This window comes from Pelodiscus sinensis, chromosome 19 (assembly GCF_052426305.1).
Source record: "Pelodiscus sinensis isolate ZL-2025 chromosome 19, ASM5242630v1, whole genome shotgun sequence".
Lineage (NCBI taxonomy): Eukaryota > Metazoa > Chordata > Testudines > Trionychidae > Pelodiscus > Pelodiscus sinensis.
This window is the reverse complement of record NC_143070.1, coordinates 27,181,094-27,203,892: the sequence shown is the minus strand read 5'-3', so window position 1 is coordinate 27,203,892 and position 22,799 is coordinate 27,181,094. Positions and strand designations below refer to the sequence as shown.

The following is a 22,799-nucleotide window of genomic DNA, read 5'->3' as shown; positions in this document are numbered from 1 at the left end:
CCTGCTTGAGCCCCAGAACCAGCCCTGAGTGAGGGGGAGCAGCTCACACATGTGAAGGGACTGGCCAGTGGCAGGACATGAGCCTGCAAAGCAGCAGTGACATCACAAGGAACTTTTACAGCACTTCAGCTTATTGGCTGGGAGGCAGTGACCTCACAGAGCAACCTTGGCAACAGCCAGGTGGGACAGGGGCAATTTCAGAGACCCCCATGGCCTGGCTGCCTGGAATCTCTTTTGTGAGGTTTTCCCGTGAACTCTATTATAATTCTCTTCACTTTCCTATTGTTTCTCTGTGTGATCGCTCTCTGGATTGTAGCTGTTTCTGTCGGCTGTATCATTAATTTTGCTGGGGGAAAATCAACAAAGGTGGTGGAGTGTGATTGGTTAGGTAAATCATAATAGTATGTTAGCTTTGGTTAGTAAAATCATATTAAAATAATTGGTTAAGTAGGACTCAATTTTCACTATATAAACTGGGGTCTAAGGAGACCAGGGAGAAGAAGGAAAAGGGGAAATGAGAAGAGGAAGAAGGAGGGAAAGGAAGGAAGAAGACCAAGAAGGAGGAGGGAGACCTGGAAGCAGAACTCCCCTCTAAGGCAGCCTCAGACCAGAACAGCCAGGACTCCTCTGCATGACTGTTGAAATGGTTTGCTGAGAAATGTTTTGCTGAGTGAATTCTGTGGGTCAGGTGAAGTCAGGCCTGGGCACTGAGATTATTTATGAGTTTCCCTGGCCTGCTGTTACTTAGAGCTGTGATGACCGAGTTGTTGAGGCGTTGGCCTTATAAAATCCAATAGGGTTTTCCTGTGCATGTTCAAATCCTGGTCACAGCAAAGCCTGTGTTTTGGCCACACCCCTTCCTAGGGCAACATGGTACCCAGACCCTGAAAAGAACATGCCTGTCCCATCAGAAGGGACACCTGCAGAAGGCAACAGAGGCTACAAAAGCAGGAGAGAACATGGATTGCGGGGTCCTGCCTAACAATAGGAAAACAAGTCTGGCTTTCAGCAGAGCCACCTCCCCATGGACACAGCCAGGGGACCAAGCAGCTCCAGTGGCCCCTCCCTCTCCCCAAAAGCCGGCCCTGGTTGGGTAAAAAGATGCTGGGCCCAGCGGCCTCCCTTCACCTGGAAGAGGCAGAAGTGATGGAGACAGGCCCAGGGGTGTGTGGGCTGCAAAAGTCTCTTGTTCCCTTCTCAACTCCTAACAGTGCAAACTTCGGGGAGAGTAGCTCAGTGATGGACTACAAATTATATGAGTGTTACTTCAAATCCAACTGACCATTCAATGGAAACATTTCTCTCTCCAATTCCATTACATTCTAGATTTCTATTTTTTGGATTCTATAAATGAATATGACCCCTTACTGCTGTCCTGTGCCAATGCCCATAAACCAGGCAAACCCGTCCCTCGGCTGGAGCCAGCTCAAACCCGCTGTGGGTCTGGTTTCTGTTTCCATCCATTCGACAAGGGTGTGATTTGGAAGCCCAATGGCAGGTCCTTGGTCTCCATGGGCTGTGCTGTGCAGAAGAACAAGAACCAGACCCAGCTGGGGAGGAATGGCCTAGTGTGTATTGCAATTGGTGGAGGAGTTGCCCAAATCTACCGGAGATGGGCAGGAGCCTGTTACAAACACACACTAAACACCATTATCAGACTGCCCGGTGCACATTCCTACCGTCCCTTGTGCACACAACATACCTGGGGCTCTAATTACTGGCCACCTGCCTTTCACACAGATCATTGATCCTTGTGACTTTCAGGTACATTCACATGGCAGCTGTTTGAACATAATGTGCTTCTATTGCATGATCAGCACCAGAATCTCCGGCTATGTCTACACTACGGATTTCCTCAGCAAAAAAGGTGCTAACGAGGGTCTCATTTGCATGAGTCATGATCTTATTTGCATATTTTCTGGCAAACTGATTTTGCACTGAGGTTGTTGTGCAAAAACAAGCAGTGTGGAAGTTTTCTTTTTGTGCAAAACCCCCTTTTTCTGCAAGATCAGGATACCTCTTTTTGGGGGGCATAAGAATCTTGTGAAAAAAGGGGCTTTGTGCAAAAAAACGTTCACACTACTTGTTTTTGCACAACAAGCCCATTGGCTGAAAATATGCAAATGAGATTGTGACTCATGCAATTGAGTCCCTCATTAACATATTTTTTAAGGAGAAAACTTCTAGTGTAGATGTAGCCTCTGTGAGTTACCAGCAGTGGGGCTGTTAGTGTCGGCATCTAACTAATTGCACCATTAGGCCATGTCTTCACTCAGGTGGAGATTGCTGCTGCAATCCATCTTCCAGAGCTTGATTTAGCAAATCTAGCTAAGCTGCACTAAATCAAACCCCTAGGGTACCTCCTGCTCTTTGCTACTATCCTACTCCCACTGTGAGGGCACCACCAAGCTCAGCTGAAGGTAAAACCAACTCCAGCTACATGTTGAAGAATGGTGGGAAGAAAAGACCCTTTGGGCTGGCAACAAGGCACCACTGGGAGTTGAACCCAGGATCTCCTACTTACGGGCAAGTGCTTTAGCCAACTAAGCCATGATGCCCTCCTTAAAAAGGGGCATGAAACTGTTCTACTTTATGGTGCCAGACACCCCCTTCCCGTTCCAAACTGCAGCCGTTCCCCATTCCCCTCCAGCTCTTGCCATGACTCAAGGTCTGTGCAGCCCAAAACATTTGATCAGCAGCTGGTACCCAAAACCTTTCTGTCAATTGTAGCACCAGGCCCCAAAGGGACAGACCCAAGGCAGCCACCTGGTCCTAAGGCCAAGCCTGTAGCCAGGGGGAGGGAGAAGAATCTCTTCTTTCAGCTGGAGTTGAATCAGCAACTTAAGGACACTTGCCGAGCACCCGCTACAGGCCTCTGCTCTGCCAGCTGAGCTACGTAATGGTACCTGCAGCAGGCTGCTTTGCCCAGGTGGGCTTTTTGACCAGTGCCAGGGCAAGAGCCCCCCAACGGGGGGCTGGCCCCAGAGCCTAGGGCCCGGGAGTCTGGTCAGCAAGTGAGACTCGCCCGTCAGTCCAAGCTGCTTTCTCCCCGGCTGCCGTTCCTGCCTGTCCCGTGCCAGCGCCGCACGCAGGCCAGTGGGGCAGGACGGGGGGTGTCAGTGGGGCCCTGCTCTCAGTCCATCCCTCACAGGCCCTGTGGGCTGCTCGAGGGCTGAGCCCGTTGCCCAGGCCTGGCGCGGGGATGGAACATGGGGCACGTTTCCCCCTGTGAGCGTGTGCGGGGGCAGGAGGGAGCCACACGGGCCCGGCTGAAGGTTTTGTGCTGGGGCTGGAGGATTGAGCCCGAGCTGTCGGCCTCAGCGGGACTTGCTCCTCCCCCCTCTCCTGCCTTGCTGCCTCCTTTGCCCAGCAGCGCTCAGGGGCAGCCGGGAGAGCCGGCACCAAGGGCAGAGGAGGCCGAGGCACAAGCCCCTCAGAGGGGACAGGCCTGAGGCCTCTGGCTTGCCCAGGCTCACGCCAAGGGGCTTTCTGTGGTTCCGGGCGGGGGAGGGAGGCCAGGCCCAGGCCGGTGGGAGAAGGGGCAGCGCCTGCCAGGGCAGCAAGGGGAGCTGCAGGGAGCGAGACGCGGCGTTTCTGCCTGGATCACTCAAGGGTCCTTCTGCGGGTGAAGCGCCTGTGACACCCCTGTGCTGCTGGGTTCCTCTGCCCCTCCCCTGGGAGGCCGTCCCCTTCGGGGGGCTCTTGCCCTGGCACTCGTCCAAGGGCCACCTGGGCAAAGCAGCCTGCCCCAGGCACCTTCCATAGCTCAGCTGGCAGAGCAGAGGCCTGTAGCGGGTGCTCGGCAAGTGTCCTTAGGTGGCTGATTTGACTCCAGCTGAAAGGAGAGATTCTTCTCCCTCCCCCTGGCTGCAGGCCCGGCCTTAGGACCAGGCGGCTGCCTTGGGTCTGTCCCTTTGGGGCCTGGTGCTACAATTGACAGAAAGGTTTTGGGTACCAGCTGCCAATCTAATGTCTTGGGCTGTGCAGGCCTTGAGTCATGGCAAGAGCAAGAGCTGGAGGGGAATGGGGAATGGCTGCACTTTGGAATAGGAAGGGGGTGTCTAGGGTTTCGTCACCAGTGCGGCTGTTCCTGTTCTTTTCCATGCTGTGAACGTTCCTGAGAAGATTGGAACCAACCCGGCTCCTTTAGGGGCGGAGACTGAGGTGTTTAAACAGCGCGAGCAAACCGGGGACAGCACCAGCTGGCCCAGGCGGGGGAGAATCGCACTCGGGTGTCCCAGGGTCTGGCTCGATCACAGCGGGCGGGCTACTGAGAAGGGCCACAGGTGCAGGCTGCAGCGTTGGAGGCTGGGGACTTTGCTGCCGCGGGGCGGGCTGGATCCTCTGTAGTCTCCGTGGCTGACCCACCCTCCCCCGGGGCAGTTCAGAGGCTCGTGCCCCGGCCCTTACACGTGGCAGCGACCAGAGCCCCAAGCCCACCTGCCCCTCCTGAGGGAAGCGCAGAGCCCGGCACCCCCAAGCTACTGGCCCAAGGGGCCACGGGGAACCAGCGCGCGGCCTGCACCCGGAACAGCGGTGGGACCAGCAGCAGCTGCCCAGCCCGGCCCGCGGCAGCAAGCTAGGGGCTGCAGCCGCAGCTCGGAGATCTGGGCTCCTCCGCGCACTCGGCGTACCTCGGGGTGCTCATTTACATACCCACGATGCATTGGGCACAGTGATTCACCACCCGCGTCCATGGGGCAGAGTTTGCTCCTAAAGCCCCTGGCTCCCATGCAAAACTCGGGCTATCAGCACGGCAGAGCAACAGGCTGCAGAAGGGGTGGGGATTTGCAGACGGTCCGGTGTAGCCACCGTGAGTTGAGAAACAGACGCCGTTTTTCTGGCAGTTCCTCTGCAGCAACTGTGGTATACTCTGGGTTCTCTTCAGATTGTATACATCTTTTGCCTTTTACTAAAGATTTCCGTGGAGAGGAACATTTAAGAGTTTATACTCAATTTTTTGAAGCTTCACTCTGGTGAAGCTACTCAATGGTGTGAAAAAACAGAACTCAACTATTAGTTTTTGTAATGAGGCCTGTAGATGCCTGTGTTTATTTGAAAATGTTGTACCTTATGATGTGCTACCTTTTTAATAGTAGTAGTTGTGTTAGTCTAGTCCAGCTAAAACAAAAAATAGAGCTATGTAGTGCTAACAAGAGGGGCTACATCTAGACTGGCATGATTTTCCGGAATGCTTTTAATGGAAAAGTTTTCTGTTAAAAGCATTTTTGGAACAGAGCATCTAGATTGGCACGGACACTTTTCCCCAAAAGCACTTTTTGCGGAAAAGCATCCGTGCCAATCTAGACTCGCTTTTCCGCAAAAAAGCCACGATCGCTTTCTACTGTGCTGTCTACAGTGGCCCTTTTCCGGAACAGTTTTCCGGAAAAAGGACTTTTGCCCGAACGGGAGCAGCATAGTATTTCCGGTAAAGTGGCTGATTTCTTACAGTAGATCATCAGCGCTTTTCCGGAAATTCAAGGGGCCAGTGTAGACAGCTGGCAAGTTATTCCGGAAAAGTGGCTGATTTTCCGGAATAAGTGGCCAGTGTAGACACAGCCCGGATGCGCCCAGCTACGGAGGGCGACAGGCCCAGTTGGACCGGGGATATCGGGGCGAGAGCGGAAGCCGCACGGACACAGTGCCTCCTGAGTGGCGGCTCCTGTCCGAGCCAGCTCCTGCTGGGTGTGCGGGCCGCAGCCGGGGAGAGTGCCGGTGGGGTCGGGAGTCGGGGTGCAGCAGCGCCTCCAAAGCGGGGCTCAGGCCGGAGAGGAGAGAGAGCTCCGGGCCCAGGGAAGACAGGCAGGCAGGGGCGTGTCCCGGGCGGAGAGGCGGAGGGGCGTGAGTACGTATGCAGATGTGGGCACGAGCGGAGGCTTGTGGGAGCGCGAGCGGGCTAGCGAGCGGGACCCGCCTTGGGCAAGCGGGGCTCGGTGTGGGTGTCGGGGGTGGCTTGGGGGCGGGTGCGGGCAGTAGGGGAGTGTTTGGGGCGCGGCGGTGTGGGTGCGCAAGGCGGCGTCCCCTGTGATGTGAGAGGCTTTGGGCGGTGGGGGGCAGGCAGTGGTTGTGCAGGTGGAACTCATACTTACCTGGCAGGGGAGACACCATGATCATGAAGGTGGTTTTCCCAGGGTGAGGCTCATCCATTGCACTGCGGGTGTGCTGACCCCTGTGATTTCCCCAAATGTGGGAAACTCAACTGCATAATTTGTGGTAGTGGGGGACTGTGTTCATGCTTTCCCCTGGCGCTCACTGTAAAAAATAGACTGATAGATGACCAAGACAAACAGAGAAGAAATGTTGCTGCTTTTGTTTTTGCTCTTTTTTTTCTCTGTGGCGAGCATTGCTAGTTTTTTGCATTTTTCTCTGCTCGGTCCCTGTTCTGTGCTAAGGCTTGGCTTGGCTGGTCCCTGGGGGGGGGCTCCTTTTTCTGCTTCTTCTGCCATCTCCTGGAAAGCACATTGATTTCCTAGGCTATTGATGCCCCTCTTCAGCCACCCTGCTTGCCTTACAGGAAGTTTCCCCTAATGGCCTGCTGGCCCTCGCTGCAGCCCCAGCCCCTTGCTTCTCGTCCTGGCCTCCTCCCCCCCCCCCACCCCCCCGAGCTTCAGAAGAACCAGAAGTTCTCTCTTCTTTGCCTAGCAGCCTTTTATGGCCCTGAAAATTCTTAGCAGCTCCCCTCTGGCAGACTCCCTTCCAATCTTCTACACCCTGCACAGTCAGTTTCTCTTGCATTTTTCTGCATTCCCTGTCTCTGATTTGTATGAGTCTGCCTCCCTTCCCGCCCACAGGGCACGATGCTCCAGCTAGGCCTAATCCTCACCGTGGAGAGCGGAAGAATTACTTTTCCTGTCTTGCGCACGACGCTGCTGCTTCCGCTAACGCGCCCCAGAACGATGTTCGCTGCTCTGGCAACCTGTTTACCGCTCTCAACTCCCGTTTACCTCGTGGTCCGCTGTGACAGCCAGCCTCTCCCTGGGCCTCTCCCCTGCTGTGCCGATTCTTGTCCACAGTATTCCTTCCTAGACAGCCGTTTCCCATTCTCTCTCTCTCTCTCTCTCTCTCTCTCTCTGCCACCGTGCACGCGGGCGCAAGCAACGGATCGATCGTTCGTAAGTGGAGTACTTTGCATTTGGCCTTATTGAACTTCATCGTAGTCTCTCCAAACCATTTCTCTGCTTTGTCCAGATCATTCCGAATTGCGAGGAACCCGTCCTCCACAGCACCTGCAACCCCCTCCCAGCTCGGGGTCCTCCGCAGTCTTGATAAGCGTACTCTCTACGCCGCCCATCCGAATGGCCGAGGAAGGGAACAGGGCCCACAAGGAATCCCTGCCGGACCCCCGCTCATTACACTCTTCCAGCGAGGCTGGGCACTACGGCGATAACTATTCCCTGGGAACGGTATCTCTGACCCTTTAGCAGCACCCTGATGGTAGCTCCGTCTAGCTTGCGTTTGGCTAGCGAGCGCGTTCGTGCGCAAGTCACGTGAGACGGTACCCACAGCTTTCCTGAAGACAGCAGATATACCCTTTTGATAGGTTGCCCCTTCCCCCTCTTCGGGAATCTCTCCCACCTGCCGCGAGTTTTCTGAAATAATCCTCCATGTCTCAGATGTCACCCCAGTCAGCTCCTTGAGTACGGGGGGGAGGGGATGCATTTCATCACACTGCCTCGGTATCTCGGCCTTCGCAACATCCTCCGGCCTAGGCCCCAACTCAGCGGCTGCCAGGAAACAGATTACTGGGGCTATGTCTACACTGTCACCCTTTTCCGGAAATGCTTAAAACAGACCAGTTTTCCGTTATAAGTATTTCCGGAAAAAGCGTGTCTAGATTGGCAGGATGCTTTTCTGGAAAAGCATTTTTTCCGAAAAAGCATCCGTGGCCAATGTAGACGCGCTTTTCCGCAAAAAAGCCCCGATCGTCATTTTCGCGATTGGGGCTCTTTTGCGGAAAAGACTACTGGGCTGTCTACTCTGGCCCTTTTCCAGAACAGTTTTTCCGGAAAAGGACTTTTGCCCGAATGGGAGCAGCATAGTTTTTCCGGAAAAACACTGACGATTTTACCTTAGATCGTCATTGCTTTTCCGGAAAAGCAAGCGGCCAGTGTAGACAGCTGGCAAGTTATTCCGGAAAAGCGGCTGATTTTCCGGAATAAATGGCCAGTGTAGACACAGCCATTGGCTACGTCTACACTGGCCCCTTTTCCGAAATGGGCATGCTAATTTTCAACTTCAGAATAGGGAAATCCGCGGGGGATTTAAATATCCCCCGCGGGATTTAAATAAAGATGTCCGCCGCTTTTTTCCAGCTTGGGGAAAAGCCAGAAAAAAGCGTCTAGACTGGCCCGATTCTCCGGAATAAAGCCCTATTCCGGAGGATCTCTTATTCCTACTTCAAGGTAGGCCAGGGAAACTGGTAAATAATCTCAGTGCCAAGGCCTGACGTCACCTGACCCACAGAATTCACACGGCAAACCATTTCAACAGTCATGCAGAGGGGTCCTGGGAGCTCTGGTCTGAGGCTGCCTTAGAGGTGAGTTCAAGGGGAAACTTCACAAAGGAGATTCCAGGCAGCCAGGCCATGGGGGTCTCTGAGATGCCCCAGCCCTGCAGCCTGTCCCACCTGGCTGTTGCCAAGGTTGCTCTGTGAGGTCACTGCCTCCCAGCCAATAAGCTGAGGTGCTGTAAAAGTTCCTTGTGATGTCACTGCTGCCTGGCAGGCTCATGTCCTGCCCCTGGCCAGCCCCTTGGCATGTGTGAGCTGCTCCCCCCCTGCCCCCATCACTCAGGGCTGGTTCTGGGGCTCACACACGGAACATCAGAGGCTGCCAGGGACCCTCCTGTGGGGCTGTGAGTGTTGCTGTCCCTGCTGTACAGACAGGGCCATAGGGCATCAGGAGACTGCAGCGGTGGGAGACACTTCCCTGCTTTTGGGAGGGAGACGAGATGTCAAGGCCCATGACTTGGAGCCAGCTGCCTATACCCATGGAAAGCTGATTTTCAGAGGGGTGTGATCAGCCCTTCCTGTGTATCTGGCTTCTTCAAAGGGGCTTCATTAGGAGCTAAAAGTTGAAGAAGGGCCATTTAGAAGGGTGAATTTCTTTCCCTGGCAGGCTTTTCTGTGTGCCCCAGTGGCCTAACGGACAAGGCACTGGCCTCCTAAGCCAGGGAGTGTGGGTTCGAGTCCCACCTGGGGTGACAGTTTCCTTTCACTGACAAAGAGTTTGCATTTCTCCACTCTCTGAAATAGTTGGCAAGGATACTCTGCAGTTACTGTTTCTTTCTCTGCAGAAGCTGTCCAGAGCCCTCACTAGCCAATGCTGGTGTTAGGTGCAGATCTGGTTCCTAAAACCCCAGGTATTCAAAGTCAGAATGAAGGGGCACATTTTACTCTAGAAGGCCCAGGAGTGACAGACAGCAAGAGGTGGCTGTAGCAGAGCAGGGTCTGTCTGGAGACAAAGAGGAGTCTGAGGATGAGAAGGCCCATGAAAGGCAGAGACTCCAGAGGAGCACGGGGTAGTTATTTGGTCTGGCAAAAGGACAGAAAATCCCCAGGCCCTGAGCATGGTGCGGGCAAGGCCCATGGGGCAGTTTGCCTGGTGGGGTTCGGGGCGTGGAGAAGCTGTGAAGCTCTGTGAGTGGATAAGGTCCCTGGCTGAGCTGCGCCACCAGCCTTGTGTGCGACTCAAACTGTCCCTCATCCCCTTTTGTGTGTCTGTTGCGCTTCCAGCTTCTTTCCTCAGGCACGTTCATCCGGCAAAGACCCCAGCAGGGATCTTGTATCTTCCTTTGTGCAGCTCAGCCGCAGACACTGCCAGGGCTGGAAGGAAATTGCTGCACTTTGGGAGTCAAAGGTGTTGTCTGGGACCACAGAGCAGTTTCACCCAACAGCTTGAGGGGGGCACCATGGCTTAGCTTGCTTTTTTTAAACAGGAGATCCTGGGTTCAACTCCCAGTGGTGCCTTGTTGCTTCCTTTGCTCACATTTTCCCAGGTCCTTCTGGGACACAGAAGAGGCCTCCCCTGGCCACCCATGGAACTGCTTGGCTGACCCAGGGCCTGAAAGGGGCCATTAGGCAAAGACCAGAAGTGGTGAATCTGGGGGAGTGGCTGCCCTGCACTCTCCGTGGTGTGAGGAGCCGGGCGGGAGAGGAGTCCCAGAGGTTGTTGGGTGGGAGAGTAGAGTTTATCAGACTTTGGGCTAAGCTCTAGAGCAGCCAAGGGAGAGGTGGGGAAGTGACTTCTGGATACTCTGTGTGGCTTGGGGATGCGGATCAAGAGCCGTCCTTGTGTTTTTTGCCGTAAAGTGTTGTTTCTGGGTCCTTTGCCTAAGATGGAGCACGTCTGCCTTCCGGAGAGTCATGTCACAGGCACAAGCCCCCAGAGACCCCTCCAGGGACACATCACAGGACCAAACAAGGGGCAGAAACACTGGGCACTGTCAGTGTCTGGGCCAGAGATAAAGATCCTCTTGGAGCTGTGATCCGAGGGGGAGTCTCTGCAGGCCCGGCAGTCCAGGAGGAGGAATGTGGACGTTTATAAACATAAAAACATAAGAACGGCCGTACTGGGTCAGACCAAAGGTCCGTCTAGCCCAGTGTCCTGTCTGCCGACAGTGGCCAGCACCAGGTGCCCCAGAGGGGGTGGACCGAAGACAATGATCAAGAGATTTGTCTCCTGCCATCTCTCTCCAGCCTCTGACAAACAGAGGCCAAGGACACCATTTTATCCCCTGGCTAATAGCTTTTATGGACCTAACCTCCATGAAATTATCTAACCTATGGCCCAATGGCTGATGGCCTTGCAGAGAAAGGTCGTCTCCCCCCTCCTGCATCCTAAACCAAGTCAGACCCAAGGTCAACGAATTGCGGGAGGGGTACGTGAGGGCCTGTGAGGTCCCGCTCTGGGGAAGCACCGCAGCACTGTGCATACTGTGAGGAACTGGACCGAATCCCGGGGTGTGGGGAGCCCCTGTCTCCAGGGATAGTTGTGGAGTCTGGGATGGAAATACCTGGGCAGCAGCAGCAGCAGCTGCAGCTTCAGGATGACAACGCTGATGGGCTGCCACTCCAGGAGACGCAGGAGGACTCCCAAACGTCTTCAGGCAGCGGGGAGGGAACATCAGGTGTGTGCTGGGAGGTTGCCTGTCTGGCTTTTAGCCAGGGAACTTTTCTATGCCCGGCAAACGTGACACCCAGTGCACTGCAGAAACCAGCCCCCTGCCTTTTGCAAAGAGGCCCCTAGAAGCACTTAGCCCCCTTGTTGTCTCTGCCTGTAAAACAAGGAAAAAGCAAATGTCTATCACTGGAGAATGTGGGTGTCGATCCCACTGCCCGTCTCATGCAAAGCAAGCGCTCTACCACTTGAGCTAATTCCCCCACCTTTTACAGAAAAGGGATGAAATCTAGACACAGCCATTGTGTAGACACGGCCTTGGGGTGTCACTAAACTAGCCCCAAGACACATTCCTTGCTTGGACCAGTCACAGTCCTACCTGAGACGTGTGTGACTCAAAAGCCTCCTGTTCCCTGCCAGTTCCCAACACTGGCTGCAGACCCAGCCATATTTGGTGCCTTGGCTGCTGTCCCTGCTGGCAGGGAGCTGTCCCGCACCTGCAGTTCATCCGCCTCCCGGAGAGGCAGCAGCTCTGTGAGGGGGAGAAGCCGGGGAATTTCCCTGCATGCGTAAAAACCATCACTGCCGGCCCGGCCTGGGCCAGTGCACTGGCATCCCTCATGTCTGGAGCATCCACCAGGGAAAAACTGAAACTGTATCCTGCCAGGCGGGACTCTGACCCGCTATAGGGCTTGGGGTCCCTCCAACCCTCCCCAGTAGGAAATACCAGACCAGGGGTCCCTCCAGCCCTCCCCAGGAGGAGCTATGGGGCCAGGGAACCTTCCCCTCCTCAGCAGGAGCCAATGGGTGCCAGGGGGGCTCACACACAAACAGGTGCACACACCCTCAATATTGGTGCCCAGGGCAAAACTCACTCTATTCCTGGAACAGTGACGAAGACAGCAACTGTGCAGCATCCTTGCTCACTGTTTCAGAGACCAAAGGAGGGTAAATTCTTCGTCAGTGAGAGAAACTGTCACCCCAGGTGGGACTTGAACCCACAATCCCTGGCTTAGGAGGCCAGTGCCTTGTCCATTAGGCCACTGGGGCACAGAGAAAACTCTGCCAGGGAAAGAAATTCACCCTTCTAAATGGCTCTTCTTCAACTTTTAGCTCCTAATGAAGCCCCTTTGAAGAAGCCAGGGTATGTCTACACTACCCCCTAGTTCAAACTAGTGGGGTAATGTAGGCATACCGCAATTGCAAATGAAGCCCGGGATTTGAATTTCATTTGCATAAGCGGGGCACTGCCATTTTTAAATCCCCGCTCGTTCGAACCCCGTTCCTAGTTCGAACTACCATTGCTCCTCGTGGGTATCTGTAGCTGGCTCCAAATCATGGGCCTTGAAATCTCGTCTCCCTCCCGAAACCAGGGAAGTGTCTCCCACCACTGCAGCCTCCTGAGACTCTATGGTCGTGTCTGTACAGCAGGGACAGCAACACTCACAGCCCCACAGGAGGGCCCCTGGCCTAGCAATGTGGCCCCCTGAGCAGCCTCTGATGTTCCCTGCTTGAGCCCCAGAACCAGCCCTGAGTGAGGGGGGCAGGGAGAGCAGCTCACACATGCCAAGGGGCTGGCCAGGGGCAGGACATGAGCCTGCAAGGTAGCAGTGACATCACAAGGAACTTTTACAGCACCTCAGCTCATTGGCTGGGAAGCAGTGACCTCACAGAGCAACCTCAGAGACCCCCATGTCCTGGCTGCCTGGAATCTCCTTTGTGAGGTTTCCCCTTGAACTCACCTTTAAGCCAGAATCCTGGTCAATTTACCCTCTGGATCTTACCCACAAATCACGCTGAGCCAATCCTTAAGCATCTACCATCTAAAGGTTTATTACTACAATAATACAATATAGGACACAGGACACATGCTTCTTTGCTCACCAGCACTAGCCTTTCGCAGGATGAGGGGTCACTTCTCCCTTGCCCAGAGGGGACAAGAACAGAAACCAAACAGAACATCAAAGCAGCCAGACTGGGCCATGCCAGTTGTCCAGCTAGCTCAGGATCCTGTCTCACAACAGCAGCCAATCTCATTGTCCGGAGGGAATCCTCAGGACAGACAGTTATTAAATGATCCCTCCCGTCACCCATTCCCAGCTTCTGGAATACACCAGCTAGGGACACCTGCCCTGTCCATCCTGGTTAAATGCCTTTGATTATGGCTGCCAGGGATCCCAAAGTTGAGTAGCTCTGCATTAAGGGATCTTATTAATGTCAAGAACCTCAAGCAATGTGAAGCCAGAGTGTGATGGAACTGGAAAGGAAAATGTTTACACTAGAAGGAATTTTTTCCAAGGGGGCACTTGGAGTTGAGACAAGGACCAGTTGATCTGCAGTCAAAGACTCTACCACTGAGCTACACCCCCATGGAAATTAGCATCAGCAGCCAATGTTGGGAACTGAGCAGGGAACAAGAGGCTTTTGTGTAACACACAACCCAGGTGCTACCCTTGGGCTTGGTCTGCACACTGAGCAGACGGGTGGGAGGGATCTGATGCTGTCACATATGCAAGGCAAGTCACTCACCTGGCCCCCAGGGAAGGCGGGGGATTTCTATATTTTAGGAAGGGTCCTGAGTCCTGGCTCCCAACCACACACCTTGGCAGAAGGACCAATGGCCCCTGCACAAAATGCATTGTGGGAATAAGAGTTGGGGCAGCAGGAAAGGGGCCGGCCCCTCAGCACCAGGGTGCAGGCAGGAGAAGACGGGAGTGAATCCTGCAACCTCTGCCATAGCCTGCCCCAGGAGGGCTGGAGTCCACCTGGCCACTGTCATGGACTCTCTGTGAGGTCACCACCTCCCAACCTCCTTTAGCCAATAAGCTGAGGGGCTGCAAAAGGCCCTTGTGATGTCACTGCCACACCCACCCCAGCCATCCAGGGCTAATGTCCTGCCCCAAGCAGCCCCTTTGCATGGCTGAGCTGCTCCCAGCGGTGAAAGTGACACATTTCTTACAGGGAGTCCTGGGAGATGAAGCAGCTGTAGGGAGCCAGGAGAGCAGAGGCCAGCCTGAGAGCTGAGAGTCAGAGGTGCCCACTGCACTTTCACATCACAGGTCCTATGGTGTAAGGAGCAGTACTCAGGACTCTGAGTCCTGCAATCTGAGTTCAAATCTCAGAGTGGGACCTACTGAGACTTAGCTGGTTGTTACAAGGCTCAGGTGCTTCAGCTTCCATGCCCTGAGGTTCAATGGAGAGAGTTTTGTTCCTCTTGCTGGGTGTCTGAGGCCACTGGAGCTCCATCTCCAGACGGAGCAGGCCGGCGGGAAGGGCCTGATGCCATCACAGCTGCAGGGCAGGTCACCCACCTGACCCCTGAGCTCAGCCCGTGCTGGAGGCAGCCAGACAGTGTGAGCAAGTCAGAGGGGGGAGTGGGGGAAGGGTCCTGAGTCCTGGCTCCCAGCCACGCACCTTGGCAGAAAGACCAATGGCCCCTGCACAAAGTGCATTGTGGGAATAAGAGTTGGGGCAGCAGGAAAGAGGCCGGCCCCTCAGTACCAGGGCACGGGCAGGAGAAGATGGGAGTGAATCCTGCTACCTCTGGGGTCTAGCAGCTTTTCACCCCAGCTTTGTGGGAGGCCAAGTAGGAAGGGGCCTCTGGAGGCTCATAGCCCCCTGGCCTGCTGTGTCTGTGGAAAGGGGGGAAGAGGACACATACCTCTCAGTGGGGAACAGGGCGCATGGATCCCACTCATTCCTGCAGAAAATGAAACATGCTGAGCATTTTGCAGAGAACAGGCCAGAGCCCTTCTCCTGTCCCTGGAGAGATGGAAATGGGGCCGTTCCTTGTGGGGAAAGAAGTGGGTGTGTCGGGAGTGGGGTTCGAGTTCAAACCTCTCCACAGACCAGAGCCCCAATTAGGGGCAAGAAAGAGCCTTGAGTTAGGCAGTGGAGAACACTTGGCTCCTGTTACCCTGAGATGGGATATTAGGAAACTTTTCCTACACAGCCTGGCTAGCTCAGTTGGTAGAGCATGAGACTCTTAATCTCAGAGTCATGGGTTCAAGCCCCATGCTGGGCGGTGCCTTTCCTTAACTTGCATTCTCAGCCTGCGAGCAATTGGCTCTCACTTTTCATCAGGGTTTTAGAAAGAAAAAGTCTAGTCCTGGGGTCCAGCTTTAGTAGAACCAAAGAGAGAATAAAGAGTCTACACAGCAATTCCGTTAGTTTGAAATAATTCTGAAGTAACAGGCGGCTTATTCCGACTTCTGCAAACCTCATTCTACGAAGAATAACACCTGTTCCAAATTAGCTATTTCAAAATAAGGCCTGTGTAGATGGGCCACTGCTGCTAGTTTGAACTAGCCTCTCCCCGGGGCCAGTCTGAGTTATTCTTCCCAGGGCTCTAAATCGAGGTAGCTCGTGTACACTGAGGAGCCTGCCACAGACTATTCTGAGGTTTCCCTGCAGTGTAGACGTGCTAGTTCGAAATAAGCTATTTTGGAATCACTATTCGAGACCAGCTTATTCCAAAATCAATGTGCTGTGTAGTCGTAGCCAGAGGGAGGAAGCAGCAGGAGGGAAGCCAGGAGTGCAGAGGCCAGCTGGAAAACTGAATATCCCAGGTCCCCACGCCCACTGAGCCATATTGGTCCCATGGTGTAAGGGGCAGCACTCAGGACTTTGAATCCTGCAAGCTATTTTCAAATCTCCATGGGACCTCCTGGAGTGGGCTTGCTGTTGTGAGGTTTTTCACACTGCACACCTATGGTCTCTGCTGTGGGCTTTTTGCACAAGACTGGACGTTCTTGTACAAAAACTAGCGGAGTGTTTACCCTGCATGTGCATTCTTGCACAAGAAAATGTGCAGTAAACCATTGGAAAAGAGGGCTTCTTGTGCAAGAATTATTCCTCTCCCCATAACGGATAAGCCCTCTTGCACAAGAAGGCAGTGTGCACAGGCAAGAGGGATTTCTTGCGCCAGAAACCCCTATGGCTAAAATAGCCATTAGAGCTTTCTTGCACAAGAGAGTGTCTATGCATGCTCTTTATAAGGAGATAAACCACCTCATAGAGCTGGAAGGAGCCTTGAGAGGTCAGCTAATTCTGTCTTTGTGCTCATGGAAGCTCCAAGAGCCATCCCTGACAGATTTGCCCCAGATCCCTAAATGGTTACCTCAAGGATTGAGCTCATAACCCTGGGTTTAGCACACTAACATTCAAACAACTGAGCTACCCTGCCCTCCTGTACCAAAGCACACAGCACTGTGGATGTGCTCTTGCACAAGAACTCTTGCCCAAAACAGTTCTTGGTCAAGAAGCCTGCAGTGCAGATGGAGCCTAAAGTTTTTCATATTTTTTTGTTTTAAAAATATTTCAAACAGTTGTTCAATGGGCCCCAGGCCTGGAATTGTGCTGCAACCGCCTCCCTCGCTACGGTCACTGGCTCTGTGTGCACTGGCCTTCTGTCTGGGTGCTGGCAGGGGGTGAGAGGTGGCGGGTACCGATGGGTAACAGGTGCCAAGGCGCATACAGAGACGCCAGCGCCTGCATCTCTGCAAGTGACCTCACTGTGCACAGCTCAGCTTTTAGCAAACACTCTCCTCCTGTCTGCGCCTAACACCAGTGTCACTGTCTGCTCCTGAGGGGTCCTGTCTGGGGGAAATGGCAGTTCCAGGGGACACTGGCCCAGTGTTGAAACATCTCACAGGTAACATGGCAAAGAGGAAGCCAAAGAGACTCTCCACCTACCAGGAAACATCACAACTGTCAACCCAGGTGGGACTTGAATCCACAATCCCTGGTTTAAGAAGCCATTGCTTTGTCCATTAAGCTACTGGGGCACACTAAAGATAACAGAGACAGAAATTCCCTCTTCCAAATGCACATTCCTCAATTTTTAGGTGCCAGATTCAAGCCGTTGGAAGGAGCCAGAAACACGGGGGAGGGGAGGGGCTGATCACACCCCTCTGAAAACCACCTCTCAGGAGGCACCTCCAGCTGCCCCAAAGGGTGAAACTCAACACCTTGACATCTCATCTCCCTCCCAAAGCCAGGGGCTTGTTCCCACAGCCGCAGCCTCATCAGGGAGCCGTGCTGGCACTCACTGCTCCTGGGGAAGGGAGCGGGTCCCACAGGGTCTGGGGCTGGTGGGGAATGGGCAGTTGTCACTGAAGGGGAAGGATAAGACGCAGCCACGTTGCTGAGGGCAGGGAGAGCGGCTGGGGCTGGGCTGGTGGTGCCATGGGACATCCCTGGAGGAGCTCTGCAATGTGACCCTGGCTCCCAAGGCAGCAAGTGCAGAATCCCCCTTGGCGAGCGCAGGAGGCTCCGACCGGCCTGGTTTAAATCCGTCTGACGGGCTGGACGACCCCGATGCTGGAGTGTCAGAGCCCCTGTCAACCAGCCCTGTGTTTGTCCCCTCCCTCACCAGGCAGGGCAGGGCCCACGCTCCCAGCAGGGAGTTACAGGCACGTCTCTCGCACCCAGAGCACTGGGGCGACCATGGAGCAGTACTCACTGGCCCATGTGTGGCACCCAGGGACTTACAGTGGGAGTCAGAGCCCTGCCTGGCCAGTACTAGTCATCTCTGCACCTGCTCCAGGTTTCTGGTTTCCTTCTCCCTAATGAGCCTCCCCAATCAGCCTTTCCTGAACCAGCAGTTCCATGGGTGGCCAGGGGAGGCCTCTTCTATGTCCCAGAAGGACATAGGAAAAGGTGAACAAAGGCCACAGCAAGGCACCACTGGGAGTTGAACCCAGGATCTCCTGCTTACAAGACAGGTGCTTTAGCCAGCTAAGCCATGGTGCCCTCTGCAGGGCAGGATCTAAAACTGTTCTATTCTATGGTCCCAGACAACACCTTTGACTCCCAAAGTGCAGCCAATCCCCATTTCCCTCCAGCCCTGGCAGTGTCTGGCTCCCTGGGCACAGAAGGCTACAGCTCAGTGGGCAGAGGCTCTGACATGCACGTCTCCCCCAGCCGCTGGGACTGTGGAGTTGGCCTTGAGATTTAGTGTTGCTGGGGGAAGGGATAAGTGCAGCAAACACGGATCATCTGGATTGTAAGCCCTTGGGTCTCACAGTTTGGGTTGGAGACCCCAGGTGGGGGCCTGGCCTCCTTGGGTCGGTCCCTTCCTGAGGGCACAGAATTAAGAAAGAATTCCTTTGTCCTGTAGCAATCCGAATTGGCCAACGAGCAAGTCACAAATTTTTTGTTCACATATAAGTACAGGAGAACGGTCTCTTACAGTAATGATGGCCAAGTGGTTAAGGAGTTGGCTTAAAAATCCAAAAGTTTTTCCCTGTGCAGGGTTGAATCTTGCTCACACTGAGGCCTGTGTTTTGGTCATACCCCTAACAAGGGCAACTAGCTTGACTGCCAGCTGTTTGCACATCTGGACCCAGAAATATCCTGAACCTTGGTTCTGTCGGCCAGTTTCTTTTCAGCTCACTGCAAACTGCCTCCCAGCTGTAGGTGAGGCTGAGTGTGCATGAAACCAGCGGTGCCTGACCAATGTGTCTGCTTTTCCTACCATCCCTCCATCTGTACCTGGAGTCGGCTTCCTTCAGTTGAACTTTGCCTTGTCCCCACAGCAGGAAGCCAAAGGGAGCAAAGAGCAGAAGTGCAGGATGCTGGTGGGGTGCCCTCTGGGTTTGATTTAGTGAGTCTTAGTTTGACTCGTTGAATCAAGTTCCAGAAGATTGATCACAGCAATTCCTCTCCAGCTGGACGTGGTTCTTGTTCTTCTGTACAGAACAGCCAATGGGCGTTCAGATCTCAGCCTTGCTCAACTGATGGGAATAGAAACCAGACACCCAGCAGGTTTGAGCTGGTTTCAGTTGAGGGACCCGTCTGCCTGGTTTACATGCATTGGCACAAGAACACACGAGGGGTTTGCTGACATTTTAAGAATCCCTGTACAATAGAAATCCATGACTGACACACCTGGAGGTGCAAATGTTTCACTTAGGATAATCAACTTATTAAGGGGGCACTTGAGATTGAACCAAGGACGTCTACAATCGGCACTCAAACACTACCACTGCGTTACACCCGACAGTGGTTGTACTTTTCAGCCCAGTGTTGGGAACTTAGCACCTGGCAGCACTGCCTGCATGAGCAGATTGTCATCCTGAAGCAGGAAGACCAGGAACTCCCCCCAATACTTCTCTAGACCCTTTGCTCCCAACACAGGGGGGGGGGGGGGGCTGTGTGCCTCGGGAGGAGTGACCCACATCATATCCCCAGCATTTCTGCCCTTCATGGATGGACCTTTGGGGGCAGGCCCAGACGCTCCATCCTCTCACTCAACTCCTATCACACACTAGAGCAGGGCAGCACCCAAGGGTAGGGCTGAGCCATGGGGTGCTGAGCAAGGGGCAGAGGCTGCAGGAGCTGAGAGTTTCCCTAGAGCCCAGGGACCTATAACGAGGCACCAGACCCAGTGTCTCTCTCGGAAGGCGCAGAAAGGGATTGACTGGGGGCAGGGAGAGTGGCTCAGGGGTTGTGCAGCTTGTTGCCCTGGGTAGGGGTGTGGCCAAAACACAGGCATCCCTGTGAGCATGATTTGAACCTGCGCAGAGAAACCCTATTGGATTTCTAGTGCAACGCCTTAACCACTTGACCACCACAGCTGTGAAGTCAGCAGTGTCCCAGGATCAGGGAAAGTGGTAACTAATCCCAGTGCCCAGACCTGACCTCACCCGCCCCACAGAATTCACACAGCAAACCTGGCTCCAGAACAGGGCAAGCTTGGGGGCTCATTGCTGGGCCCTGGGGTGAAGCATTAAACCAGCCCCCCTTCTACGGGGCCTGTGAGTGTTGCTGTCCCTGCTGTACAGACAGGGCCATGGAGGCAGGGAGAGATTCACTGAATGGGCCAAGGTCACCCAGCGAGTTAGAGCCCAGCTCTGCCCCCAGCTCCCTGCCCCACCCACCGATGTGCTGACTCCCTCACTGCCAGGGGGCTGTTTGCATTGGCCTCTTTTGTTTTCTTTTCTGCTGTGAGACATTGGGACAGTTGGCCAGGGCGTCCCGCAGTTGCCATCTCCCTCTGTGCAGGTGCTGTCCAGAGCCCCGACTAGCAAACGCTGACACGCTGTTAGGTCCAGACTAGAGGGCAGAGTTTAAGGGTTATTTCGGAAGAAGGGTTTTCTCCCCAAATAACTGCATCTAAACGGTGTTTTTTATTTCATAATAAAGTATTTTGAAACAGCACCCGGACACGATTATGCAAATATAGCGCCAGATATTTAAATCCCGGTTTCATTTACAATTTTGAATGTCTCCATTTGCATCCCTCTCTTGAAGGAGACTGCAAGTGTCGACATGTCCTGGGTGTTGCAACCTCCCAGCACTCACCTGATGTTCCCTCCCCGCTGCCTGAAGCCGTTTGGGAGTCCTCCTGCATCCCCTGCCTCTTGCTTGGTCCTGTGATGTGTCCCAGGAGGGGTCTCTGGGGGCTTGTGCCTGAGAAATGGCTCTCCAAAAGGAAGAAGTGCTCCATCTTAGGCAAAGGACCCAGAAACAACACTTTACGGCAAAAAACACAAGGACGGCTCTTGGTCCGCATCCCTGGGCCACACAGAGTATCCAGAAGTCACTTCCCCACCTCTCCCTTGGCTGCTCTAGAGCTTAGCCCAAAGTCTGATAAACTCTACTCTCCCACCCAACAACCTCTGGGACTCCTCTCCTGCCCAGCTCCTCACACCACGGAGAGTGCAGGGCAGCTACTACCCCAGAGTCACCACTTCTGGTCTCTGCCTAATAGCCAAGAAGTTCTGCTTTACCCAAACCACACAGGCACCCTCTCGCCTCTGGCCAGCCTCATGGCAGATGTAGGATTTCCTAACTAATTTTCCCAGCAACTTTTCATGCAGGCACTGGTGGTATAGTGGAGAGCATTGCTGCCTTCCAAGCAGTTGACCTGGGTTCGATTCCCAGCCAATGCAGTGTAAAGAGGGAGCAACAAAGCTTCTTGCTGAACTTTTATTTGAACACTGAAAAAACAGGCACAAATGGGTTCTGCAGCTGCGGGCTGCCTCTCACCGCTCTTCATCCTCTCCGAGAGCGTGCACAGTAATGTGGTTCCTCCCTCACATACCCCTGCCGCAATTCCTTGACCTTGGCTCTGACTTGGTAGGATGCGGGGGTAGGAGGGAGGTGGCCTTTCTTTGCTAGACCATTGGCCATTTGGCCAAAAATGTCGGCATTCCTCCGCATGGACTGCAGGGCCTTCAGAGACTCCTCCTGGGATCACAGCTCCAAGAGGGTCGTTATCTGTGGCCCAGACTATGATGGTGCCTGGTGTTTGCTGCCCCTTGCTTGATTTGATTCCCAGCCAATGCAAGGTGGGAAGGGAACAGGCAGCCTCCTGGGGAAGAACTTATTTAACCCTGAACAACAGGCACAAGTGGGTCCCACAGCCAAGGGCTCCCTCTCACCGCTTTTCGTGGGGAGCAGCTCAAACAAAACTAATTTGGCTGTTGTGGGGTCTCCAGGGGCTTGTACCCATGACCTGGGCATTATTAGCATCAAGCTCTAAACAGCTGAGCCAGCAGGCCCAAAGGTGGCCCCACAACAGAGGGAAGAGAAGAGTTTCCCTGCTATTGGGGAAAGCAGGCCAGGCCAAGGCCCTTTTAGCCCCTGGGTCTGTGCAGGCTGGAGCCTCCTCCTACCAGTTTTCTGGCCTATTTCCTGAAAAGCTCACAGTCTTGTGCCTATTTCTGTTTCCCTGTCCATAGCAGGCAGCTAAAGGAGGGAGACAGGGGTAGAACAGTCACCACAGCAAACATATCTGTAGCCAGCACAGGGCTTGAAATCAAGACCATGACATTACTAGCCTCAGGAACTAACCAACTTTACTAGCCAGCCAACCCAAACACAGCTCACAAATAGCCCTTTCAGAAAGGCATATCCAGCAGCTGAAGGGCTGTCTCTGCAGCTGCCAATGGCTCTTCTCTGACTGGGCCACTAGTGACTCACTGTGACGTGGGCTGGCTCGTCCAGCTGGTTTGAGGTTTGGTCAAGATGGCTGGCGGCTGGCATGGTGCACTGAGACCCAGGGCAAAGAGGCAGCCGGAATCTCTTGCTATCAGCATCTTACCTCCCAACTTCTTCCCTGTGAGCAGGCCCTGGGTCAGCCCAGCAGTTCCATGGGTGGCCAGGGGAGGCCTCTTCTGTGTCCCAGAAGGACCTGGGAAAATGTGAGCAAAGGAAGCAACAAGGCACCACTGGGAGTTGAACCCAGGCTCTTCTGTTTAGACGGAGCAAGCTAAGCCATGGTGCCCCCCTCAAGCTGTTGGGTAAAACTGCTCTGTGGTCCCAAACAACACCTTTGACTCCCAAAGTGCAGCAATTTCCTTCCAGCCCTGGCTGTGTCTGCGGCTGAGCGGCACAAAGGAAGATACAAGATCCCTGGTGGGGTCTTTGCTGGATGAACGTGCCTGAGGAAAGACGCTGGAAGCGCAACAGACACACAAAAGGGGACAGTTTGAGTCACACACGGCAGGGGGCACAGCTCAGCCAGGGACCTTATCCACTCACAGAGCTTCACAGCTTTTCCACCCCCCAAACCACCCCATAGGCTCACCCGCACCATGCTAAGGGCCTGGGTTTTTCTGTCAGTTTGCCAGACCAAATAACTAACCACTAACCACGCCACTGCTCTGGAGTCTCTGCCTCTCATGGGCCTTCTCATCCTCAGGTCCACTTTGTCTCCAGACAGACCCTGCTCTG

At 54.2% G+C, this 22,799-nt stretch overlaps 7 non-coding genes across 7 annotated transcripts; 5 read left to right on the top strand and 2 right to left on the bottom strand.

Moving 5' to 3' along the window:
* The first annotated feature begins 4,868 nt into the window (after positions 1–4,868).
* Positions 4,869–4,984, top strand: LOC142821678 (U5 spliceosomal RNA). The gene has a single exon (XR_012898366.2). It is a non-coding gene; the product is annotated as a U5 spliceosomal RNA (small nuclear RNA).
* Positions 4,985–6,081: 1,097 nt separating this feature from the next.
* On the top strand, positions 6,082–6,245 carry LOC149522577 (U1 spliceosomal RNA). Its single transcript, XR_016347459.1, has one exon. It is a non-coding gene; the product is annotated as a U1 spliceosomal RNA (small nuclear RNA).
* Positions 6,246–9,128: 2,883 nt separating this feature from the next.
* TRNAR-CCU (transfer RNA arginine (anticodon CCU)) lies at positions 9,129–9,201 on the top strand. The gene has a single exon. It is a non-coding gene; the product is annotated as a tRNA-Arg (tRNA).
* Positions 9,202–12,094: 2,893 nt separating this feature from the next.
* TRNAR-CCU (transfer RNA arginine (anticodon CCU)) lies at positions 12,095–12,167 on the bottom strand. Its single transcript has one exon. It is a non-coding gene; the product is annotated as a tRNA-Arg (tRNA).
* A 2,901-nt stretch (positions 12,168–15,068) lies between these two features.
* On the top strand, positions 15,069–15,141 carry TRNAK-CUU (transfer RNA lysine (anticodon CUU)). The gene has a single exon. It is a non-coding gene; the product is annotated as a tRNA-Lys (tRNA).
* A 2,655-nt stretch (positions 15,142–17,796) lies between these two features.
* On the bottom strand, positions 17,797–17,870 carry TRNAT-UGU (transfer RNA threonine (anticodon UGU)). The gene has a single exon. It is a non-coding gene; the product is annotated as a tRNA-Thr (tRNA).
* A 3,071-nt stretch (positions 17,871–20,941) lies between these two features.
* TRNAG-UCC (transfer RNA glycine (anticodon UCC)) lies at positions 20,942–21,013 on the top strand. Its single transcript has one exon. It is a non-coding gene; the product is annotated as a tRNA-Gly (tRNA).
* Positions 21,014–22,799: the final 1,786 nt, after the last annotated feature.